The sequence below is a fragment of the Ambystoma mexicanum genome, chromosome 12 (genome assembly GCF_040938575.1).
Source record: "Ambystoma mexicanum isolate Mex_15411 chromosome 12, UKY_AmexF1_1, whole genome shotgun sequence".
Classification (NCBI taxonomy): domain Eukaryota; kingdom Metazoa; phylum Chordata; class Amphibia; order Caudata; family Ambystomatidae; genus Ambystoma; species Ambystoma mexicanum.
Window position 1 is genome coordinate 1,120,376,943 of NC_090936.1, and position 27,929 is coordinate 1,120,404,871.

Here is a 27,929-nt window from a genome sequence, read left to right on the forward strand (position 1 = left end):
TGTCCTTTATAAAGTCAAAGGTGGTGGAAATGAATGCTTCTCATATTTTAACTCAGCAGATATTTTAAAAGGTAGAGTGGCAAAGGATTTGAACAGACACGCTTTACCACAGGTCGGAGAAAATGGAGTCCCTGGAACTATAGACTACATTGAATAGGAGGTATGCGATTTTAACTGCTACTGGCATCCACAAGCATTTATTAATGGCAGAGAACCCTTCTTTGAGAATTATGATATCAGAGCATGTTTTAATTACCTCCCCTTAGAGTCATTGCTGCTGTATGGGAGCACAACACTGTTCATCAATCTTGTCAATTGTGTAATGCCCCTTTGAATGACCTGGACCATATTTGGTTGTTTTGTCCCGCACATTCTGGGTTAAGAGCAGCGACTTTGAGACCGCCACTGCGTGAACTTTGAAAACAAAACTTTGAATGCATTCTTAGATAATTGTATTACGGTCCCTTATTTTATTAGGGCTTTAGTGCATGTGTGAATGATCTGTTTAATGTCTTCCATCTGCTATATAATATTTGTATTGAATTGTTTGCAAAGTACTTTTGTATGTACTTTTGTTTGCTGTATAATATTTGTATTGAATTGTTTTCAAATTACTTTTGTATGTACTTTTGTTTTTTATGGAAACTTTGTTATTTTTGAAATAAATTTAATTGATAATGAGATAAGCACAAGTATTCTCACCGTTTCTAATTTGGACTATTGCCCATCTCAGCTAATGTATTAATTAATTAATTTATGTATTCATTATGTATTTGTTAGGCGCTTATGCAATAAGAAAATACTGTTTCAAATCTCCCACGGGGCAGGGAAGGAGTGAAGGTGGGAAATACATTACAACACAATATTCAAGAGCAGAGGGGGAGGGGAGGGAGAGGGACAAACCTACTATGCCTTGTGAGTATTCAGAATGTGCAAGTGCAGAAAAGGAAAAGGGAAGAGGGGGTAACTGCTGGGGAGCCAAAGCTTATGGGTGAGCCGTAGATGGAGTGCTAGGAATGTTAAGTGCTACACGGCCTGGGCCGCGGGATCTGTAAGTGCTAGCCTCCAGAGCGGAAAGTGCTGTGTATAGCCAAGGCCCGAGGATGCATAAGGGCCAAGAACTCTGATTCAGCAACTGTGGGATTAGCAGAGGAGAGAAGGAGGGAAGAAGGAGGAAAAGAGGAAAGTCTTAAGGAGCTTCCGGAATTTGAGAAGATCCTACTCAAGGTGCAGGTGTACGGGGAGGCTATTCCAAAGGAGGGAACCCACAGAGGAAAGTGGGCGTCCCCCTGCCCTCTGTTTAGCAAAACGCTTTATACACAAAGAGTTGTTGCCAGAGGAGAAAAATGGTCTAGAGGGAGAGTATTTAGTGAGATAAAGTTGAAGATATTGTGGTCCCTGGGCCCAGATAGCCTTGTGGATGATACAGAAGGATTTGAAGTTAATTCGTGCATCAACCGGGATCCAGTGAAGACATTTTAGTGCATGAGAGATGCAGTCCCTGAGCTTAAAGCCAAGGATAAGTCTCACTGCTCTATTCTGGAGAAGCTGGAGGGGTCACAAAGTGGAAGAAGGAAGATTAAGATATGATATGATGTGGTATTTATAACATGCCTATACACAAGGAGAAGACTGTTACAGTAGTCATGTCTAGAGAGAACCAGGACTTGAGTCACATTGAGCATCTGAGGGAAAGTGAGAAAAGGTAAAGTTCCTTTGAGAAGGAAGAGCTGATGGTTGGACTTCTTGGCAATGTCCTGAGTGTGAGGGAGGAAGAAGAGAGGGGAGACAAAGATGACTCCAAGGTTTCTGGCTTCAGTTGAAGGCGCAGGGGGAGAGCCCAAGGAGGAAGGCCAGAGTGAGGGGAAGAAGGAGCGAGCAGGGGTCCCAATGGGAAGCATCTCAGTTTTACAGGCGTTGAGGCAGAGATCATTGGAGGGGGCAGATAGGCAGTCAGGGATGATGGAGGGTGCAAGTGGTCTGCAGGTAGCCTGAAGAAGAGCTGTGTGTCATCTGCGTAACACTGGAAGTTGGAGGAGAAAGAGTAGATGAGGCATTCAATTAGAGCAAGGTAGATGTTACAGAGCCAGTGGGAAGAGTACAGAGCCCTGGGGGACACCATAGGTTGAGATGGAATTAGTAGAGGAGAAGAAGCCCAGGGTGACCTGGGAGTAGAAGTTAGTGAGGAAAGAGGACAGCCAATCCAGTGCCCGTTCCGAGATACCAAGTGTATCTTGGAACCTTTATATGAGGATGGAATGGTTAAGTTTGTAAAATGCAGAGGAGAGATCAAGAAGGATAAGGACAGCTGGGGAGTTGGAGTCCAGAAATGCGAGCAGTTCTTCACGGGTGTTCAGAAGAGCAGTTTCCGTGCCTCTGGATGCTCAGAATTCAGATTGATGGTCATGGATGTCACCAACAAGTTCAGTGTGAGAGTTGAGTTGGGGCAAGGGCAGCTTCTCAGGCAGCTTCCCCAGGAAAGGGTTGATGGAGATAAGGTGATAGCTGGCAGGGCAGGTAGGGTCAGAGGATGGTTTATTCAGGAGTGGACTCACAAGGGAGTGCTAAAAGGGGGAAGGGAAAGATCCAGTGACAAAAGAGTGATTGCAGAAATCAGCAAGAGCAGGGCAAGAGAGCCAATGTTATCCTTGATGGTCCTGGATAAGCAAGGGGGGATAAGCAAGGGGAAACCTGTTTAGAAGAGACCTTTGTGGAGCAGACAACTCTGATAACTTCTTCAGGTGTGACAGGAGAGAAGGAAGAGAAGGAGAAAGGAGGAGAGTGATGAAAGGGTTGTCAGAATGTCCTGAGTTTTGGTGCCAAAGTATGAGGCCAGTGCATTGCAGAGACCCTAAGAAGGAGAAGGGGAGGAGGAGACTGAGGAGGGGTTGGCTAGTTCCCTTTAGATTTTGCAAAGTTCAGCCGAGTTATTGGATGAGACGGAGACCTGTGCCTGAATGTGAGCTCTTTTCTTTTCATGAATGGGGAGTCTGTACTGCCTTTGCAGAAGGCACGGCAGTTTGTCAGAGGATGAGCCTGGGGTTAGCCACTTCCGTTCAGCTGCCCTGCACTTTCCTTTCAGGGCTGAAAGTTCTGTGTCGTACCAAGTGTTATGCTTTGAGGCAGGTTTCAGATGGATCCTAATGACTGGGACAAGAATGTCAAGAGTGTTTGAAATGGAAAGATGGAGGTTGCTGAGGGCTGAGTCAGAGGTAGAGTCAGAGGTGAGGAGGTTTTGGGGGGGTGAAGGTGGAGGTGAAGGCAGCTGCAGTCACTCGTTTCTTCGAGCGGATGTTAGTGAACGAGGCTAGTGGGACTTTTGTGGGTGCAGTCAGGAGCCAATGTGACCCAGATGGGAGGAGAGGAGAGAGTGGTCTGACCAGGAGAGAGGGGTGACTAATTGGGGGAGAGAGAGAGGTCAGAGTGTATGAGGGCATCCAGAGTGTATCTAGCTGTGTGGGTTGGCCCAGAAGTGAGAATGGATAGGGAAAGCGAGGTGCAGAGGTCAATGAATAGAGTGGATGCACAGCCAGGGGAGTTTAGTTACCTTTTGAAATCACCTAGGAGGAGAAGGTTAGAGGTGGATGAAAGTAAAGAAGAGCAGAAGTCAGTCAGCCCATTCAGAGAGGAATAGGGAGGTGGCTCCTGGAGGCCGTTAGATGTAGCAATGGTCAGGGTGGAGGTGGGCGACGTGACCAACGTGCAAACCAGGCTTTCAAAAGAGGAATAGGGTGCCATAGGTAAGATGGAAGCAGCATTCCACTTTGAGAAGATTAAGGCCCCCCCCCAACAGTACCTTGAGGTCGAGGCTTGGAGATGATCTTGAAGCCATCAAGGAGGAGGGAGTCAAAGGCAGTGACTGAGTTGGCATTGAACCAAGTCTCAGTAAGAGCGAGAATGCCGAAGTCAATGTCTTAAAGAAGGAGATAGATGTCAGAGGAGTGTTTGTTGGATGAGCTGGCATTAAGTGTTGCCAGGTGGAGGTGGTCAGTGCTTTTGGAGGTTTTCTGAGGTAGGGTACAGAGTCGTGGTATACCATTCAGAGGATGGAGAGAGAGAGTCAAAGGGGGATGCAGACAAATGAAGGAAGTTAATGAGAGAAGGCATGATGCAGTCAAAGAGAAAACAATGTCAGTGAAAACCTCTCTAAAGTAAGCACTGACATGGATGTCTGCTATGAGACGTCCAGGGATTGCACTCAGGATGTCCTTATTGTGCATTTTCCAGGCGGACTTGGAGAGAGATGGGGAATAGGTGATAGTGTAGCAGTTTGGGAATATGGGGCAGAGGGAGAGAGCCATAGAAAGGCAGCATCGCACAGTTCTGGCTAAACTCACTAGCAGGCCTAGTAGATTGAGTTGGAGAGAAAAAGTGAAACCCAGAAGGAATAGAATTACATTGGATAAGTGGCACAGAAATGTATGAACTATACACACCTAAAATCGATTTTAAAAATGGAGGCAGCTCCTTCTCTCCTTAATACTACTCCAACCACCATCTCTTCTCTCTCCCTCACACTACCTCTTGTATCTCTCCAATGGTCCTGTCTCTAATAACTATCTCCACCCTTCAATGTTACTCTCAACTACTCTCTCTCTCCCTCCTCCATATCAATACTACTCCCCATCTACACACTGATACTACTCTGCTCTCTCCACACTACTCCTACTACTCTCCTCAATATGCATTTGACATACTCTCCCCTATATGTACTATTGCTCAGCACTCTCCTCTCTGCTACTTTCCCCTCTCCACTTCACTGCTACTACTAGCCATCCCTCTTCTACACTTCATACAAGTCACTGACAACTTCTCTCACAGCCCCAGTGACCTTTCACTTTCCACTCACCTTATCATATACACCCTACTTTCCCCTGTATTAGTCCCACTCGCACACCTTGCATGCACACTCAAACCAAAGTACCACTTTCTCCAACCAACTAGTGCCTGCGGTCCTGCAGTTCCTAGCGGTTTCTCTTACGGCCAGGTTGTCTGTTGCTATTCCACTGCTAGGCATGCTGGTTGTTGAAGTCCTGCTGGACAAAACAAGAGACTAGTCAGCATTACACAGTGCAGTCATGGGACAGGAAAGGGTGGTAATCACTTCCAACATGCATACCTAGGTAGAAGGGACAGGGACTGGGGCCCTCCCAACTCCCACACCTTACCTCTGGCTCTGGTGAAAATCCTAATAAGTCTTGCACCTGAGGCTGAGTGGGGTCCCCATCTATTCTTAGCAGGGTCAGATCTCTGACCCTGTCACAATGCCTCCAAAACGAAAAACAACTTTTGGGGAGATTTGTGATATTGTGGATGCTTATAATATTGATGTCTCAAATGTAGTAAATTGGCAGCTGGGGTTTATCCATACCATTTGAGCTTTGGGTGACATTTTAAAACGTTAATTCACAACTATTCAACATAAATGAATGTGTCTGGCAAAATGGGACTCTTCTTTCTTGTTAGGAAGAAGCCACAGGTCGGGCCTGTCTTCTTTCCACTCTCAAACAAAGCCAATCTTAAGTCCTCACTGCGTTCAAACTTATTTTGACCTCAGCTTTGTTCTGTTATCCAAGTACCTGGGTTCCCCTGCGAAATGTTCACAGAAGAAACACGGATCTTGTCATTAGAAGGATAAAGACATCCCCTTCCTGCCTGCATGATGTCTGTCTCCCCTTGATAGGGTTTTTTTGTATGCATGTAAATAAATAAAAGATGAACACATAGGTGATGGGGTATAATAAAAAAAACAATTGCATCTTGCATGTTGATAGGAATTCAGGCTTAATTTAATAGGCTTCTGTTATACCTACTCTCCCAAAGCCATAGACCAATCCAATAGATCTTATCATGAACATTGATCTACCTAAAGATCATCATTAAGCCGGTCTGATCAGCACAGCAGTGCAGTGCCGTCCATGCACTTTTTATTGTTTGCACTATGAAGTTTGAACAATGCATATAAATTCCTATGCCATCGGATTGCCATGCATTATTTGCACTTTGTACACATGGCAGGTGGCATCTACCAATGATTCCCATAGACAGTGTTAGAATCTGGTGGATTCCATATTAACCCAGTGAATTTAACAGAATGAAGCCCATTGTGCTTTTAAGGTAGGGGATCCAGGTTTATCACAGGAAGGATATGAAGGGATATTCACTATCATACAAGTTGTGCACTGGGCTCTCTGGCTCTGTTGTTCCTCTAGGTGTAATGCTTTCAGAGATCCGCAGTTTACGATAGATACTAATAATGTATGTAGCCATGTTTATATTTGTGTGTCTGAGACCTTCCAAATATAGCAATCTTTGCAATCAAAGTCAAATCTAACCCAACAATATAATAAAAGGCCAGATGTATGTTTGTCCCTGTATGTTTGTCGATGCAGTAGCTTTGCCTGTTGTCACCACTAGAGGGAGCTCTTGCCTTAGCATATATAGAGACAATGCCAATATATAGTGCACCTAATGTGTTAATGTAAACGTGCACATTGGCCCGTGTACACAGATTGGCCTGTGTACACATACTTCTACACAAGTTTCAAAATATTAGATATAGATGCGTACATATTTCATATAATTCAGGAAACCAGTCATGCCTTACTGTGGTGTGCAATAAAAGCAGAGTGTCTCACAATTTCACAGCCTGTCTTGATGAGCATGATTGTGCAATGGTATACAAACACACAAAAAAGACATCCAGTCTGTATCCTAAACAATCTTGCTTGTGGGAAGCGGAATGCCAGCAAGTTCTTCTGCAAAAAATCCGCCTTCATCTTGTAGGCCAAAAATTGGCTGAAATTGCTTTCATCAATTGCAGGTGGGAACATGTGCTCACCCCTAGGTTATCATTAATCAAACGAAATGCTTTTATTAGGCCTTTGATCAGCAATACGAGCACTACACCTGTGGTGATAATGGTAAAAATACTTTTTTTTTAAAATAAATTTATAACTCTGACTTATCCATTACAGTACATTCTAAGTGCAGAATGCTGTAAATATCCCATGGGATGAAAACATGCAAATAGTTGGTATTTTAAAAATCATAGGTATTATAAATCATACCTATAATGAGGTCCTGAGTCTTCTCTCTCTTATGTCGATGATGGACCGTTTAGTTTGTAAAATGGCATCCAACATTGTCATCCATATTTTATGGGCAAGTGGCCGGAACGGCAGTCAAATAGACTTGCACAGCTCCAACCCCTCATCTCTAGCACGCCAGAAATTCACCATTGAGTGCAGCAAAAGGATATGATCTAATGTCAGAAAGTCCACAGTGGTGTGGTCATAGGGGTCCCTCCTGGCATGATGGTTCCTGATGCTATTGTTTGGGGATAGCAGAGCTATTTTCTTTTCTTCATTGAGACAGTGAATCGAGTTGAAAGCTGAAAATGTTCAGGTCTGCTGAAAAAGCGAATTTGGGACAGTTTTCCAGCAGATTTTAATGAGTTATAGACAATAGTTTCTGATATGACACATACTTAATTCTTTTATTGTGTTCCAGCCGAAAATGCGGCTTTTGATATTACATCAGTAGTTCGAAAGTACAAATTAAAAAAGTCAATGAATCATACAATTCTCAACTTCACCAAATGTTTACAACATCCAATTTGTGTAAAATGTCAGTACTTCTATAGTTAAGTATAATTCGTGGCCAGTTATCCGACGTTCCCAAAAGGATTCAGAAGATCGGCATTCTGGCCCGTCGAAGTTATCCGACGTTCCCAAAAGGATTCAGAATATCGGCATTCTGGCCCGTCGAGTTATCCGACGTTCCCAAAAGGATTCAGAAGATCGGCATTCTGGCCCATCGACGAAATGACCCAAAAACTACTTTCTCGTCATCCAGGACCCCCTGCAGTCGCTCAGTCTGTGCTTCAGTGACTGGTCTTGAACCTTATTCTATAGAGAACAGATATTATTGTTTCGTAGGCCGTTGTTCCATGCCGAGGTGATCTCCCCAAAGTTTTTGTTTTACAGTAGATTGATTTGTATATTGTTATTTGTTTTATTTGTTAAGAATCTTTACATAGCACTTGGGGAATAATGTTGGATCAGCTGTTCGAACTTCAGGATGATACGTACTTCCAAAAACATTATAACAGTAATGCCATTGGTCTGGTGTAAGTGGTCTTGTATTGCTGGAAAAGAAAAGCCCCTTGCTTAACAATGTGTCATCGCATACAATGTGTGATACAAAGTAAAAAATAAAAAAAAACAACTCACCAAGTATTAAACCACAGAAGACTAATAACAGAATAGGGACTTTTTAATAAACACAATGGTGATACAACTAGTGAGACAATAACATGGTCAGCTAGTGGCCAAGAACACAATTGTTGTAAGTACTGCCATGAAAAAAGTATGCGACCTAACCGGACTGCCTAAAGGTGGACCAAGTACACTGCAGTATGTCTTATACCAATGAATACCGTCTCAATATAGAAACCAATTGACAAGATGTTGGTAGGATGACAATGGATGCCTAAATCATGTGAAACACAGTCACAACACTCAACAATGAAGTGTAATGAAAACACACAACAAAAGTAGAAGCATGAGTGGAAAAACAAAACATTTGTAACATTTCAAACAAAATAGGATGTCGACTCAAGCAACTTAGGTTTTGGCTGTCCGGGTCCTTTATCATTCCCACAAATGCGCCCCAGCCCTCCATAGGGCAATACAGCAAGTTGGAGCAGTCGAGCGAGAGGCGTAGAGATCATTTAAGATATAATGCAATGAACAGTTTCTGGATTAAAGAAGGTTCTCAATTTTATGAACTTTGCCAAACATGACCTGGGGAGGTTCACCTTCTTAGTCCCGGTGTGTGGATTACATTTTAAAAGGGCCAACCACCTCTAAGGCATCAGGCCCATCTGTAAATAAATGCTGCTAAATGTTAGTTGTGTTAAACCACATCAGGACTCATTGGGGGTCGTCAGGAGCTGGGTGGAGCGACAAAAATGTGGTGGTAATGCTATTACTGCTGCCTTACTGTTCCGCCCAATCCTGAGTTTGGGCGTAAAGTGGGAGATTTACCTCCAGCTTTTTTCTGGAGGTAAAGATCTCCCCTTTCTGCCCATTTTCGCCACTATCACTGCCAGCGCTATTACCGCTGGTAGTAATAGCACAGAAAAACCCTGAGAGTCCTATTGACTCAAAATAAATGGGGATGAACAATGCCAACATTACTCGGGATCTGGTACAAATTGCACCGGACTGAGTTGCGGTAACGCTAATAGCGTTGGATGGTATCCCAGCGCATTTACCACAGGGATACTGCTCAACTCATGATAGAGCCCATCTTTATGTTGAAACTGCTTAACTGCAAAATGTTTCTCTAGCGTAAAAAACTCAGGCACATGACTATCAATCGCCCAGTGATCTTGCATTGCGTGTGGATGACACTATTAGAGGCTTGGCTGTGCTTGAATATGTACAGGTCTGATCACCTGAGTCTGTGCTCCATATAAAATAAGAAAAGTGTCATTGCCTGATGGAGTTACACATTTGTTATTTACTCCATATTCTAAATCTAACCAAATATACCCACACAGTGTGGAGCATAGAAGACATGTTTTATATCATCACAGAATTACACTTTACTTATTTTACATGAAGCTCAGAGTCAGGTTCATGTTGCTGTTATCACATTTTCCCTTTTTCTGTGGCCTTGAGAACCTTCCAAATAAGTCACAAAATGATCTTTGAAAGACGTTACTGTTCCTTGTGGTTCTACTTGAGCTGTTGCTACACATCATTTCTACTGTGTCGTACAGTATTAAAAGAGCACAATCATGAAATGCTTCTCTTTAAATGTCCGTGACTGGGCAGTCACGCTTTATTGATTTTAGAAAAAAGATGAAATCAGCAAACTTGAAATGATAGGGGACCTGCATTCTCAGTTACGTCTACCGTTTTCTGCACGACTTGTCAGGAGACTCCAAATGGATGAAAGGTATGTAGTTTACAGCTCAAAGTTAAGCATGCCAAGTATAACTGCTCACCAAGTGCAGCAGCACAGCCAAGCCCAGTCACCTGCGGTGTACCACAAAGTTCTTGTGTCTCACCGACACTCTATAATATTTTTACGAAACCCCTATTTGACCGCCTCGATGACTTGGGTGTCACCTATACCAACTATGCAGATGACACCCAAATCCTCATTCCCATCTCTGGCTCTCATGACATTGATTCGGCCTCTCTCGATGTTATCTATCAAATGATCCAAACTTGGATGGCCCACCACGGTTTATGCTTGAATGATGAAAAGACAGAACGTCTTCTCCTAAGATCACAACCTCGCCTTAACAAACTTGACAACTCTTTTAAAGCTTTCAATATAGACGTCAGCATCATAAAGGTGTCTAAGGTAGTAAGGACTTTAGGCTTTTACCTGGACTCAGCCCTTACCTCAACTAAACAAGTCAATGCCACTCCGTCAGCAGTAACCTGCACATCTTACCTTATCAATGCTTGCAGACCGTTTCTGTCTCCTGACAGCTGCATTACACTAGCCAGAGCACTCATCCTGTCCAGATTGGACTACTGCAATGCCCTCTATGCTGGCGCCAAGAACCACAATATCAAAAAACGACAGGTGATACAAAATAACACCCTTAAAAAAGCCCTAAATATATCCAAAAACTCGTACTTCTCTACGACAAGAAATAACTCCCATTGGCTACCTGTTCAAGAGCGTATCCTCTTCAAAACTCTCACTCTGACACACAAATGCTTACTTAAGTCTCCAGATCCCAATCCAACAGGCCCACATGCTCAGCACACCTGCATCTGCTCTCCACACCGAGATTCAAATTACAGAAAGCCGGATATAGCTGCTAGACACTGGAACACACTACCAGCCAAAATAAGGTCTTAAAATTAATTCTGGACATTCCGAAAACAACTGAAAACCTGACTCTTTACACAGGAAGTATGCAACTAAGTAATGCTCATAAATTAGTAAATTAGCTACATAAGTAATAATCCAATCTCAGATTATGTTATCACCTAGCTCATATTATCATATTACCGGTCATACATATGTGCAACTATGTAACAACTGTATTACCTATTGTCCTCTTCTGTAAGAAAGGCGCCTAAATGCCTCTGGGTTGGGTGTGTTATACAAATTGCAAAATAAATAAATAAATAAGACACGTGCTGAGATGTCAGTCATGTAACAGCCTCTATGAGTCTGCAGTAGGTACCAGGACCATAGAGAAGGGAGCCAATACATTTGGCAGTTTAGGCATTGGTCAACACTTCCTGAAGGGAGTGATAGCAGGAAGTAGGGAAGGAGACAGGACTAGGTGGGATGCAAATATGATGGAAGTCATTGGGGAAATGCATGCAAAATGCACAGTTTAAAGTGTATGTGAGCGTTTGTGGGCGTCTGAAGGGGGAGTGGGCCATTATTCTTTTTTGTGTTACCTTTGATACACAGTAAAGCATATTTACTGTGCATGAAGGGAAAACATGATACATGGCTTACATGCAAGCCTGGCCTACATTCAATGTAGGTAAGCCTTGCCACATAATAACACTTATCATGTTTGCTTTGCATCAAGGTTAAAGCAAACAAGATATGTTGTATTACCCCCGATGCACAATACTGTGCTTAAAGGTTAAAACAGACATGTTGAGTGTAATTGCAAGGCTAGACTGGCCTACACTGAATGTAGGCCAGTATAGCCACATAATTACACTTACAATGTTTGCTTTTCCCTTGAGGCCCAGTCAAAAGTACCATGTCACATTAAGAAAGTAAATGCAGACCCGCACTACTTATAGTGCTGATTTGAATATACTTTCTTTATGTAGCATAATTTTCATGAATATTCATAATTTTGTTATGTGTCATTAAGGGAAAAGCAAACATGGTAAATGTTATTCTATGTCTAGTCTGGTCAAAATGAGTGGTGCCAGTCTCCATATACTTTCTTAGTGCAGAATGGCATTTTTGACTGAACATCAAAGTTAAAGTAAACATGACAAGGGCTATTATATGCCTAGATTGGTTTATAGTGGTTACTTCAATCTGGCCATATATTTTCAGTGTGTCATGGCACTTCTGTACGGAGCATCAAGCATAAAAGCTACCAGAAGTGTCATTATGTGGGGCAGTGGCCTATGTTGGTATGAGAAATTTGGGGGGAAGGATGCACATCGATCTACCGGCCAATGGAATTGGCCTCATTTAAAGCTGCAGACCGCAACAACTCCAAAGCCAAGGCAGTTGACCCCATGCTATTGGAATCCAATACTGCCCACATCCCCTCTCCCCTGCTAAAATGGAAATGGGTGGGTGCAGCCAAGAACGCAACAGGTATCTCTAGGGTCCATCACCCAAAAGACCCTACTATTGACCCTAAAGACAAGAAAACTCTATTAATGCAATCCCTTAAGCCTGCACAATGAAATGTTAAATCTAGTGCGAAAATCCCTGCAGACTCAGTACAGAGAGAATTATCAGACCTTGAACTTTTGGAAGGATTAGAGGGTGAGAGCAGTGTGCATTCGGCTCTGGCCCAAACTATTTGGCAACCACCCTTCCATCCTGATTGCGAGGAAGCTACAGAAAGAAGGGGGCCACTGCTAAAAAGGGTGAGATTACATTCTTAAACATTCCAAACAGATGGTCAGGAGCATGACCTCAGTAACATCAACTTGGGCACTGTAAGAAATGAAGAGACAGAGGGCTCTAAGAAGAACAAAAGCAGTGTGATTGCAGCCTTGGAATCTTCTGGCACTCTAAGAGATATCCAGAGGGATATGGAGAAGCTGAAAGCAATGGTAGAAGCCCTGGAAGCCAAAAGTGTTGATCCTGAACAAGCGATCGATCCCACAGGAAGAAACAGGCAGGGGCATAATGCTCAGTCAGCAAGATACAGTGCCAAACTCTTCTTTACTAATCACAAAGAGGTGAGTCCAAATCCCGAAGCAGGTAACTCCATACAGACATTGAGCAGTTGGCACCACCGTCTACCCTAAACACTCCTCAACAACCCTCTAATTTCAGAACAAAAGAGAATAACAAAGATAGATTTTCCTTAACCGGAACGCAGGATCCCAAACAGCAAAGAGCCTCAAAACTTGACCATCTGACCCAAATGTCACTGATCACTATTGCAATTGCACCATTCATTAAGCTTTATTAAGCTATTCATGACACCTTGGAAAATCACACTACTCTGCTTGCTATTGTCGATTCTATTTATTTATGTTGAGGGATATATAACTGCTAAACTACAGCTAGAAGGGGAAGTCATATCTGTATTGTTTCAAGAAAATGACCATCATCACAAAGAAAGACCCACGATGGAATAACACATTCCCTTGAGAAACCTTCAAGAAGATGACCAACATGAGAGCATTCAAACCCTATGGGATACCAGCCACAGGGTTACTACCTCTGAAGATTTCACTATTAGACAGGTGGAAACCGAGGTGCTTGAAGTGAAATCCACTTGGGAAACCAGTTTGTTTGAGACCCAAGTTGAAGAGCCAATCACAATCTCCCCAGATCGGGAACCTAACCCTGAGGCAACTGAGGAGGCATCCAGGGGAAACACATATCCGCTGTTTGGTCCTAAAAGGAAAATCCGAATGGAGATTGCATTGCCAGCCCCACAATTAAGGCATGCCCTCCAACCCGGAGGTAATAATGCAAGAAAGTTCTTTAAAAAACTCACTCTTTTGGAGAAGGATAACAAACAACATAGGAAGGGCAGTGTTCCAAAATTGAAGAAAAACGGCATTAAAAATAAGAAGTCTGCATATCGAAAAGAGGATGAGGATTCCTCAGTTCAAGGGGAGCCAAATCCACTGCTGGAGCTGTCTACTTATTCGATTGAAGAAAGTGAAAAAGAAATACCGGCCACTGGAGGTGATATACAGTCACATCTTGAAGATTCAAAAACAAGCCCACCATCTGATAAAATAGTGTCCGGGAAAGGATTTGTCCCTTTCTTACTTTGGCTGAGAGAAGAGATCACACAATTATGAAATCTGAAGCTCACAAAAAAGGGCAACTCCATCCGATAGCTTTGCACTGGTTTAAAGAAACAGAATCTCAAAGTTCAATTGGACAGAATTCACTACATAAGAGCCAGAACCATGTCAGAAATAATGAAGGAAAAGGACAAAAGAGCAGTACAAACTCTCCCAGGTCTCCAATTAATCGGTCTAGACACAGGGGTAGAGATTCAGAGGCATGTGAAGCAAATAAGAGTAGGCATATCTCTCCTAAAAGCAGCAAGAGGCCAAGGAAGATAAATCCATGTTGGGTAAGCCGATCCTTAAAAAAGACTACCTATGATGTCTCAGGTTAGAGAGAGTGGTTGAAGAAGGGGATGATTTCATCTTGAAGATTATGCCACTGTATCCCCCAAATACAACAAATTTCCACAGAGGATTTAGCTATAATAGAATTCAGAAGAGAACATAGAATGGGCCTAGTACATCTACATCTGAGATCTATGGTGGTCGAAAAACCTGCGTCTGACATCAGCAGAGAGCTTTCTTACGGTGGGGTTCGACATGACAGATCTGAGCATGAGGGCAGTTGAAGAATGCAACACAGATGCCCTATTGGAAAGAAGAAACAACCAGAAAAGTATAAATGAACAAAGGAACCCATCCCAAAAGGTCAAGATGGTAGACAACTTTCAACAACACAAAGAAGTCAACAGTTTGGTGGAAATAAACACAAACACTCCAGTCACAGGTGAACAGCCTTCACACCAACAGAAACCCCATTTTTCAATGACCTTTACCTGTGGGCCAGGAAAGAACAGAACAGGAAACTCATCTATAAAATTCAGCCCACAAAGGATGTGGCAGAAGATGACACTTGGGCTTGGTTACCAACAGTCCTGGCGTCAAGCCCATCCCAGTAGCAGAGACACCCCCTGGTTACCTAACAAGACCATCTTTTACTTGTGTCATGGAACACAAGATGATTCTCCCATCTGCTGTAGTAGCGAGAGATCCACTGGGATAACCATGACTTGGTGTGCCTATAAGAGACCTGGCTAAGGCCTGAGCCCTGCCTCGACAGATTTACCATATTTATTTAATCTTGGGTTCTTGTTAGCTCAAGATCCAGCACGCCAATCCACTAAAGAGTTAGGCAATAAAGATTCTATAAAACTCAAACCTCAATTAGTATGTGGCTGTAACTTCTGTGCCAATGATCCACGCACAGGCTTGTTGACTACTGTTAATCACGACTCATAACCATCAATACATTTGCCTTTCACTGAAATCTCACTAGCATGTTGGAATACCCGAGGCTCCTCTCATTTGCAATGGACATTAAATAATCAATTGAACATATATGATATTGTTGTATTACAAGAAACATGGTTATTAAAGTCGCCCGTCTGGGATGACCACGAGCTCAGTCTTCTCCCAGCGGAACATAGTGGCAAAGGTAGACCTACTGCCGGCCTACTAGTTGCGGTGAAAGTGAGCAAGGGTTATAAAATTTCCCCCTGGAGAGCGCCAAATAAATACATACAATTGGTTAAAATATCCTATCAGAAGCGCATATATGCCCTTATTAATGTGTACAGAAACCCTGTAGGCATCACTGATGAAAATTTTTACACAGCTTTGTCATCTCTTTTTGAATTGATCTCTATTCAGGGCAATATATTTGGAACTCTTGTAATGGGTGATCTAAACTTTTCATGTGTCGAGCATAATCCAACGAGTAAAAATCGCAATGGAGTTCGGTGGATGGCTTTTATGAAAGATCTAAACTTAAAAATGGCAAATGGTTCAATTATAGGAGATATTCCCTCAATGAACACCTGGGAGCGAGGCAATTCAAAATCCACAATAGACTATGTTTTCATATCTAACAATATCTTTATGAATGCCTCCAAATTTGTCGTTGTAAAACAAACAGCTAGCGACCATCATCTGCTAGCTCTATCTTGGTCAGTCCCCGCGCCTGACTGCTTAAAATATGCACGTTATTATAAACAGACTTTGATAGTGAATAATGGTAAAAATCGATTTAAGTGGTCTACGAATAATCTGTTGGCCTTGAATGAAGCAATTTTACTAAACAACCAAAGAGCACAAGGGGCTACGTCCTATATAGATATTTTAAGCACCTTTGCAAATATCCAGCCTGTTCATGACAGACCATTGAGAAGTCATGTTCATGGGTTTGATATAGCTCTTCATGAGAGAAAGAAAGCCCTTCGCAGAGAGATCAGAAAACTTCGAAAATTACCTTTACTTGAACAAACTAAGGCGGTCAGGTCTGTTAATACAAAATATCGAAATTGGGCACGGTCAAGGAAAGCTGCACTATACCAACTAGATAGTGAAAGGTTTTTACAAACATGCCGTAATAAAAACTCTGGTTTGATCTGGGAACTGCTAAACAAATGTGGCACGGCTCCACAAGCGTATTTCCAACTTAATGGTGTTCATGAAGATGTGTGGATTAAACACTTTAACACTTTATATGACGATCCTAAGATGAGTAGCTATATTTACAATGGCAGTACTGCAAGATGTTGGGAGCTGCAATGTACTGAAAATATCATCCAGTCCCTTATTAAAACAGCGTCTTCGTCAAGAGCAGCAGGCCTTGACGGTCTTACTAACTGGATGTTTAAACAAAACATAAATGAATGGGCTCTAATCCTCAACAATGCATTTCAGCACATCTTACACACCAAATGTTTACCAGACTCCTGGCGCTCGTCCGTGATTATCCCTATTTATAAGAAGGGTGATCGCATGGACGCTAAAAGCTATCGTCCGATAGCGTTATTGGACGCCCCGGGGAAGCTGTTTACCAAGTTAGTATTAAGAGATTTTGTTCTTTGGGCATCGGCAACCTGTCAACGTGATCCAGCACAAACTGGTTTTGTGGCTGGTCTGGGCACTAGTGTTAATTTACTAACTTTAAATGCTATCCGACAACAAGCCCAGTGTAAGAGACAGCCTAGATATTTTGCATTTGTGGACTTACATTCCGCTTTTGATTCGGTTTCAAGACCTAAACTTATCAACAAGTTAATCAAAGCGGAATGTCCCCCCACTCTTATAGACATCATTTTTGCATTACATTCAAAAACCAAGATCTTTGTAAGATTAAATGCTGAAGGTCTTTTGTCATCGCCTGTTTATACGTACAGAGGGTTAAAACAAGGATGCAGCTTAGCGTCAGCCTTGTTCAACTTTTTTATTAACGATGTTCGCTGGATCTTTACTAAAATAGCGGCTGACGCTCCAATACTGAATGGTGTTAAAATTAGTGCATTATGGTATGCAGATGACCTTGTTCTTGTGTCAAAAACACCCAGTGGCCTACGTAATCTTCTGTCAGTACTTTGCAGCTATTTCAAAGAAAATGAATTATTTGTAAATACTGCTAAAACTCAGATTGTTACGTTTATCCCTAAAGGTTTACGCAAGCATCTATTAGAGTGGCAAATTGAGACAACCCCCATAAAGATAGTTCCAAATTATGTCTATTTGGGTGTTATTTTTGATGGTTGTCCCATTGCAGACTCACAGCTGAATAAAATTAAACAGAAGCTAATCATGGCAATTTGTCAGACCCAAATAATTGTATCTAAGTATGGCAAATTCTCACTCAAAGCAGCTCTTCTGTTTTGGAATCAAAATGTTGTCCCAACTATTCTTTATGGCATGGAAACGCAAATTTTACCAACTGGATTTCTTAATCGCTTAGAATCCAAATTTTGGCGAGCCATCTTGCATTTACCGCAATGCATTCCTGGGGCAATGATGCGTTATGAATTGGGCTTAATCTCATTAAGTGCACAACATAATTGGCGCCTATGCGCTTTATTGCGTAAATGTTTGCTTTCAACACAGGACAATTCTGCCTTGTCGGCCATCTCTAGTTACATACTAAACTCAGCAGAAAAGTTCCCGAATCAGTGGTCTTCAAATGTTCTCTCTATTATGGTAAAGGCCGATATTTCTTTGAGCCTTTTATTAGATCATCCAGAGAGAGCAAAGAAGAAAGTCCACATGATGGACTGGATTGAGACCCGAGTAAAGTGTTTAACCTATAGAGATTTTGATCCTGCAATATTTGGTCCTAAAGCTTATAAAGACATTGCCTCGTACTTGTGCCTGTCGCCTTCTTCTGCTATTAGATCTGAGATCCTGAGGCTGCGGTTTAACATCTGGCCCACTAGGGAAGTCAAAGTAAGAAGGAGACAAATCACATCAGACTTTAATTGGTGCAGGTTTTGTCGAAACACAACAATTGTTGAAACCTTGCAACATTTACTATTGGAGTGCACAGCCCCTAAACTTTTGAGTTTAAGAAATATGCACTTTGCTAAATATTTTGTGTATTTTTCACAAATAGACCCAAGTAATAGATGGGTCGCTCTGGCTGCAACTGAATGTATGGGTATAAGGATTGCTACTATCAATTTTTTAAAATCTCTAAACCTGGAATGATTGATATACACCATGTTAACCAACACTTTTAAATTGTGAAAACTTGATTTGGAAGATGGTTGTAATTGTAATTGTAAACGTTTGTTTTATTGATTTAATGTTTTTACTTAAGCAAGAATGGATTTTTGTAACATGTATAAAATTGAAAAAGTTGTTGTAATACAACTATATTCAATAAAAAAAAAAAAAAAAAAAAAGTATAAATGAACAAAGGAACCCATCCCAAAAGGTCAAGATGGTAGACAACTTTCAACAACACAAAGAAGTCAACAGTTTGGTGGAAATAAACACAAACACTCCAGTCACAGGTGAACAGCCTTCACACCAACAGAAACCCCATTTTTCAATGACCTTTACCTGTGGGCCAGGAAAGAACAGAACAGGAAACTCATCTATAAAATTCAGCCCACAAAGGATGTGGCAGAAGATGACACTTGGGCTTGGTTACCAACAGTCCTGGCGTCAAGCCCATCCCAGTAGCAGAGACACCCCCTGGTTACCTAACAAGACCATCTTTTACTTGTGTCATGGAACACAAGATGATTCTCCCATCTGCGGTAGTAGCGAGAGATCCACTGGGATAACCATGACTTGGTGTGCCTATAAGAGACCTGGCTAAGGCCTGAGCCCTGCCTCGACAGATTTACCATATTTTGTAACCCGGCAATCAGGGGGGAGGCTGGTAGACCAAGGGCAGGGTCTGTTGATATCAATTAACACCATGGCCAATTTTGAAGTAATCAACCACAGGAAAAGAGGATCATTTATCCAACAAATGACCCTCCAAAAGAAGAAGCTGGGTCCCAATGAGAAAAAGCCCCACCCAGAGCCATCTCATGCTAATTAACATCTACTGAAGTACCTCAGATACGGATAACAATGAGATGCTGGACAGGGTGAATACAACCTAGACAATTCCTCTATCATTTTGTGCAGTGACATCAATTCGACCTATAAATCTGTAAAAGAAATTTGGAAACTAGAGGGTCACAATTCTAATAACGTTCAGGCTACAAAAGAAGAGCTGTAGTCAGACCTAGTGAAAAGCTGTGATCTTCATGTCATAGATTGGGCACTATGAAGCTAACGAAACGTGTCATTCAACATGGAAAAGAGGCTCCCAATCAACTGTTTTAGACTATATCTTTATTCCTAGAAAGATATAAGCTCTTTTGAGACTATTAGCACGACAAGAAATGACCATAACTGGCTGAAATTAACTTGGGATGATGACCTCACATGGCCTGTTTATAAACGACCTACCCAAATTGTAGTGACCAACAAAGGTGGTGGGCTGAAGATGAATACAAGGTCTGTTAAACAAAATTTAATATTTGGAGCACGGCTGGAAGCAGTGCAAACAATGGGGGCATTGACCCCAATTGACTACATGGCCATTATTGCTTTGTATAGTGTAAAAGGAAGATCTCCAAATGGCAGCAAAGGGCAAATACATCAGCATACCTTTGATAAAGAGTTAGTACAAAAACGTAAAGAGAAGCGCTATGCTCTGGGGGTCCTCAAGAAACTGGCAGCTGGAACTACTGAGAGCGAAACTAAGCATATAAAGGCAAATTATAAATCTTGGCTAATTAACCAAAAAAGTGCCTTACTACAACCAGATGCAGAAACTATGGTGCGGGCTCTGGCCAAAAAATTGACAGCCGAGATCTGACACCCTGATTAGACCAACAAATCAGAGGCAAGAATTCTACCAGCTAAACAGAGTGACCGAAGCAAACTGGATATCATTTTTTGGATCCCTGTTTAAAGAACATCCGTCACTCCTAGATCTTCCATTCCAAACAGCAGATCATTGGGACCTGCCGTATGACCTTGATGACTTAGTATCATGATCAAAAACCTCAGTTCATCATGATCCCCGGGACCGGCCGGGCTAGCCAATGCAGCATTAAAAGAAAATTTGTAACAGTGGCCAAGAATGATACATCTGGTTTTGACAAATGTGATAGCCTCAAGATCAATCCCGCCATCCAGTAGAATGGCTCATGTAATTCCAATTTTCAAAAGTGGGAGCCGGAATGACCCCAGCAATTACCAACCGATAGCCCTGCTGGATATCATGGGGAAAATATATGCCACATTGCTACTCAAATGTTTGATGGACTGATGCCAGAAGATTGGAATAAACGAGAAGTTTCAGGCAGGCTTTGTTAAAGGGCTAGGGACTACCCCCCTTGCTCTCTTAATCACATTGCTAAAAACAAAAATCATGAAAACCAGCAGTAAGATAAACTTGGCTTTTGTAGACTTTTGGAAGGCCTTCGATAGTCTAAACTGAAATCATATGTGGAAAAAGCTGGCTGATAATAACTGCCCTATTGAACTGGTAGAATAACTTTGTGGACTGCATACAAATACAACGATCAACATCCGCCTTGATGCTAACGGGATACTCAGTGATGAAATACCTACTAGACCAGGCGTCAAGCAAGGTTGCTCCCTGGCCCCAGCCGTCTATAACCTGTACATCGCATATCTGGGAAAGCACCTTCACCAAATCAGAAGTTTTCCCCCCAATGTTGGGAAGGTGAAAATTATGCACTTGTTGTATGCAGATGACCTGGTTGCAGATTATGCAGCGGTCAATAATCTCGAAATCAACATAGATAGGACAAAGATTCTAACCCTAAAAAAGGCCAGGAAACAAGGAAAAAGAAATTACAAATGGTATCTGAACAACAAAGAAATAGTGAAGGTAAAATCGTTCAAGTATTTAGGGATTCAAATCGGGAACAGTACAGGCGAGCGCTACTTCATCGAGTCCCTAAGAAGGCAAGCTACCACTCTTGTGAACAAAGCACTAATTCTAAGATGGAAATATTGTAGATACTTCATGCCTCCCGTTATCTAGCTCTACAAAGTCAAGGTGATTCCAGTACTTTTAGAAGAATATCCTCTGCCTCCCCAGATCAATCCTGATACAGGTTATTAGGAAAGAACTGGGGCTGACCTCAATGGAAATGGCAGTCAAATGGAAAACATTGACTATATTCGGGAAATGCATGAGTGCCAACCCGCCTCTCATGATCGAATGGATCAGATACAAACTTATTAAAGGTGACGTCAAAGTCCTGACCAAGTTGGGGGATGAGTGCAGAAACCTACTTACCGGAATAGAGAGTTCAGTTGATTAGTTATTGGCCAATACTGGCAAAACGAAGAAAAAACTCAGAGAAAAGGATTGGATCACCACCGCTGAAGAGGTTAACAAACTTAAGTTGCATAAAAATCTTGCATTGAAGTAAGAAAAAACAGCGAGATCCAACAGTACCTAAAGAAATTTCCTGATCCGAATGTGAGATCATTTTTTATGAGGATTTGACTCAACCTCTTTAGAACAATGGAAATGTTATCAGTAAGATCAAAAGCTAAAAGAAGGGGAGGAGACAAAACGTGGTGATTTTGTAATTTATTTGATTTAACAGAAACACTTTAACAGCTGTTCACCACATATTCAGCTCTTACCATGGAAAGGACAATATACTTTGGACGCCTCCTAACAGGTTACAGATCAATGTCAGCTGATGACTGGTGGCAAAAGATGCTGAGAGGAGAACAAATCTCCGATGATCGCAACTGTTAACTACTTCAGGATTTGCTTAGAGGGACCCCTGCAATTGGTTGCAAATTGACATTCGTCTAGTGATGGGATAAGGATTTGATCCAACAAATGAAATAGAGAGGATTGTGTAAAATAGATCCACTTCCATTTTGCTAAAGGTTTTCTTGATAAACTAGAACTATAAATAAATAAATAAATACATAACCAATTTGGATATACTTTTTCTGTGGCATGGCATTTTCTTCTGGCTGGATGTCCTTGTATGGTAATACTGACATATATTGGTGCATCCAGCATGGACATGTATGGGCACAGCCCGAGTGAAAATATTGTATATACTGACAAATGTTGTGGGCTCAGGCATCATGGGACTGGGGTGCAAAATACACTTGTGCACTCTTGTTTATTGGCATCTATTGGGATTTTTCAGGTGCTACCATAAAAAACCGATTGCAAACTGTCTGGCTTTTCATGCACTTTTTCACGGAAAGTGCTGTAAAATTCACCATTTGAATCCATTATTTCTAAAACGGTCACGGATGAGAAAGTCCTGCAATCCCCATTGTTTGGTTCAGGCTCCCTCGCTGTGCTTGGTCGCTCCTGCATATTCAGAGTAAACATTTATGCTCCTCTAGTTTAAGAATTCATAATCCATCACTGGAAATAAGATATTTTTTGAAGTCCTTAATATAATTGTGACTGCATATGGTTTCCTTTTCCGAATAAAGAGTAAATAAACTGTGCATGAAAATATGGGTACAAATTCCCATGCTCGTAAAGATCACCACCGCAGTACCTCTCGACAGTAACTCCCGCTATTGGCTCTACACTGTAAGTAGCTCTTGCCTGACGTAAAGGTTGGAGACCCCTGCACTACGCCCATAAACAATGTATGCGGCAGCCCAGGTTTTGGTGCTTTGTTTGCACTTCGTAGAGCATGGAGCTGCAATCGGTAAGCCTCCAGATGTTTTAGACTACGGCTGCCATGACCCCTCACCATTGGACATGCTGGCTAAGGTTAGTGGGATTTGCAGCTCAAAAGATTTGGAAAGAAAAAGGTTGCAGACCTATGTCATAGAGCAAGCAGTCAAAAATAAGGGGACTCTAGTGCTATAAGTGAACACAATTGGGGTACTCTCTGTGCTATTGGAATATTTTTAAACATGAAAACCTGAATGCAAAAGATAAAAAGCTACATTCTCAATTTCTTAAGTATAAATAATTGTGCAAGATAAATCAACTGGAGTGTTGAAAATGTCATAATTTTATAAAGTAGATAAAGTGTGTTTTTATTTTGATACTATATAAACATGTGTTTTCATATCTAGTGAACCAGCACAAACCATGTAGGAATCATTTTGTGCACCTCATATCTGTAACATTCCTAAAAACCCCACATCTTTTCCCTCATAGTCATCATGCGGTATCTGCAGACGAATCATATCTCAGCACTCAACATGGTGCCTGTCGACATGCCAGAACATGTTACATCTCAGACCTGCAAAGACGTACTAACACATACCTTAAATTTACTTTTTTTTTTACCTGCCCTGGTCCAATTTAAAATCATGATGCCTTAGCAAATCCAGTAGACACAACATATGTGAATGCCCTGTTAAATCATATGTATTCAACAGTAAAGTTTCACTTAAAGATTTTCAGAGCCTACAAGACTCGACTAGCAATCCTCATAAACATACCATGATTTTAAATAGAATGGAGGACGTCAATAGCAAGTTCGTTTTTTGGGACAGTGCTCAACTAGACCGAAACTCTGGTGGGCTTATACTACTGTATAGAGGCAGATGCACACGTCATTTATAGAGCCAACCCCCTCACGTCCGTCATACTGGAAGAACAATAAAGAACTGTTTGACACCTGGGGCCTCATTACGACCCGGGCGGTAAATGCAAAACGATGCTGGTAAAGGATTACCGGCATCGCTTACTGCTCCGCATGATTAGGACACGCCAACCCACTATTAGCGGCACCGTAATCAATGGTGCCGCTAATAGCGACATGAGCGCGGGAACGCGACCCATCATGGCGGCAATACCTGCATGGCACAAACAGGGGAACATCACAAGTCAGGCGGACATGCAAATAACGCCCTAGTGAAGGCTGAAAAGTAATTTAGTGGCATGGTGCAAATACTGGCATCGCGGACCACCCGTAAACAGCCATGTGCAGTGTTCCCAACTGCCACAGGTGCACACAATCAGCACAGGTGGAGGCAATACAGACTGGGCCAACACAAAATGAGCACACCCCACCCCTTCCCACACCCAGTCACACACCAAAATGGTTCCAATACTACTAGCAATGATGGGGCTAGAGGTCATGATTGCACTGGAACTGCTGCGACAACAACAACTACAACAGCAGGCAGCACAGAGGAGATGCAGGAGGAGAAGGAGGGTGAGGCAGGCCCAGCATGCCCCACCTGTGCAGCCAGTGGCACCACGCATGCAGCCCCCAATCCCTCGCATCAGAGCCAGTCCATTCGACCTAACCCCTGAGCAGATCCACACCCTGTACCGACTGGACCGGGACACTATCACCACCATTGTCGACATGATACATGACAACATTGTCAGCCTGATTGAACCACGCACCGCCATCCCACCCCTACTAAAGGTAGTGTCTGTGCTCCACTTCCTGGCCACAGGCACCTACCAGCACACAGTGGGGCACATGCATGGCATATCTCAACCATTATTCTCACGTACGCTGAACCAAGTGCTTGATGCCCTCCTGAAGCACACAGGCGACCACATTTACTTACCACGGACTGGCCAGGAGATTTTAAACACCAAAGTTGGTTTCCATTCACTGGCCGGCATCCCTGGTTGCATTGGCGCCATCGACTTCACCCATGTGGAATTGGTGGTCCCACATGCCATGGAGGTAGCGTACCGCAACCGTAAGCTATACCACTCCATCAACGTGCAAATGGTAGGTGACTCAAACAAGATCATCACACATTGTTGTGCCCGATACCCCGGATCAACCCATGATTCAATGGTCCTGCGGAACTCCACAATAGCACGCTACATGGAGCGACATGCAGGGCACAGATCCTGGCTTCTTGGTGAGTTGCCTGTAAGGCTTATGGAAATGCGATGTGGGAGGTGATTCACCTGGCTGAGTTTGGGGGGGGGGAGAGAGGCATACTTCACCTGGCTGCGAGCGCTGGAGAGAATGGACCATGCTCATACCCCAAAGCAGTCCAGACTGGACCTGACATCTGACCACATAATGCAAGATGAAAGCAGCTCTACTATGTGAATGATGCAGTGTCACAACCATTCCATAGCCATCTACATGTGCACTGTACCAAATCAGACCGTATCCCCCCCAACACAATGCAGCTGCAAGCAATTACAATGGCCAAAACACAGCACCAAATACCATCAACTGAAAGGACCGTCCCCCATTACTGCGTACAAGGAGTCACATGAGGGTCAAATACATTAATACACCACTAAACTGACACAGAGGTCCAACTGAATTGCATGTCACCATTTGTTGTGCATAGTAAAATCATCATGAGGATGACATCAACAGTGCCAGGAAGAAAGCATACAAATTACTGCACATCAGCCAGATCATGGAAACAACCGCTGTGGAATAACACAGTGCATGAGCATTCACAAGGAACTGGACCCCCCTGCGCCTACTAGTTGATGGCACGCACACCAGTCCATAAGAGGAATACACACATAGCAGTGACATTGTGTGTCTCTATTCATGCATGGGAATGTGGTTGCAATCAGGAAATGAATGCATGCTATGGTGTCATTGATCGAGGTCCCATATGATGTGATGGCTTACATATATACATTGTTGCCCACATGCAAGTGATGCAGGCTATCCCTTGAAGAGGTGGCTCCTTACCCCAGTCCGGACCCACAACAGAACAGGCACGAGGAGGACTACAATCGTGCACATACACGCACCCGTGTGGTGATTGAGCAGACATTTGGCCTCTTGAAGGCTCGGTTTCGCTGCCTCAGCAGGTCTGGTGGGGCACTCCTGTATCGCCATGAGAAGGTGGCTAAGATTGTCATGGCATGTGTCATGCTACACAATATGTGCATCAGACGGAATGTGCCCCTGCCCCCTGATGCTGAACTGCAACCACCTGACGATGAGGATGAGGAGGGTGGAGATGGGGCAGCACCTCAGGGAGGCAGCAATGCACAGGAGGGACGTGACATGCATCAGACTCTGATCAACCAATGTTTCTAGCACACATGTACGGGGAGTGTGACATGGAGGTGGCACTCGGGGCACTGGGTGTGTGAGGGACATGGATACTGTAGACTGTTAACCAATAAAACACACGTACGCAATAAGCAATGTCCACACATGTGAATCATGAGTTACCAAAATGTGTATTAAAGAAATATGGAAAAGTGAACAAGCCCTCCACCCCACACACCCTGTCCCCTCCCAAGAACACACCCTCTCCCCCTCCCCCCTCAACTCCCACGCACACACCCTCTCCCTCCTCCCCCTCACTCCCACGCACACACCCTCTCCCCCTACCCCATCAACTCCCCAAAACAACCTCTCTCCCCTGCCCCCTCAACTCCCCCAAACAACCTCTCCCGCCTCCACCCTTGACTTCCCAGTGTGCAGTAGCACGCACCAGTGGTCCACATGGCACCAGCATGCATGGCTGTGCCTACTGCCCTCCCCCTCTTCCAGCACCAGGTGCCCCCCTGTCCAATCTGCACAGGTTCCTGCTAGACCGACGCACAGGGCTGGTCCTAGTAGAGTTGGCAGATGATGATGGCTCAGATTGTCCTGGGAACTGCGGTGGTTGCATGTCCCACATTGCTGCCACCATTTGCGAGAGGACGCGGCGCACTGCTGCAAGTTCCGCACATATGTCCTTGGAGGTGGACTCGATGGCACTTTTTATCGATGCAGCACTATCCCTGATGTCATTCCGTGCACGGGTACATTCAGTAATATGCTGCATCAGCAGCCCTGTGAGTTCCTCCTGGCGCCTCTGTATAGCCAGGATCCCCTCTTGGGTGGTTGTCACTGTGGCAGAAGTGTGAGGTGTTTCAACCATGATCTGGTCATCAGACACAGTTGGTGTGGGGCCGAAACTTGCTGGCCATGAATCTGCAGGTGACAGCCCGTGCATGCTGCCGTCCACCACACTACATGGGGATAGGTGTGGTGAGTGGAGGGGGCCTGTGGCGTGTGTTGGGCCATGCAGCTGTACATCGCCCTCGTCGTCAGATATGGCTGCTGTGGCAGCCGTCTCACCGACTGTGCTGCTGCCAGCCGGTGGTGTGCCCTCTGCCAAGGCCTCCTGGGTGATGGTGGCTGGTGTGGGTGTTGTTGTGGTGGCCGTGGTGCACATTGGTGCTGTGGCCTCTGTGTTTCTCTTGTCCTTCAGAGGTGGTCTAGGTTGGCCTCTGCCCCTTGAGGTTGAGGGGCGGTGTTAACCCTCCTGGGTCCTGGCCTTCTTCCGTGGTATGGCACTGGTGTCCTCATCACCGCTGTCAGAATGTGTGCCTGTGGGGGACCAAAGGAGGGAGATGGTTAGTGATGGGTCTATGGGCATCGGGCATGCATTGGGGTGGCTGCATTGATATGGAATGATAGATGAGTCACATTGGGGGGAGTGACATACAGGTTGCCTCACTCTTGGGTGGGTGATGCATGGAGGCATTTGTGTTGCAACACAAATGGGGTGCATCATGCATGTGGACAAGGTGATGCTCTGCACTGCCTGTAGGCAGTCTTGTGCTTATGTGTCTGGTGGACCCTGCTATACATCATTGCACTGTCAGTTCAGGTGGACAAAATCGTGGTGGTATTGGCATTGTTTGAT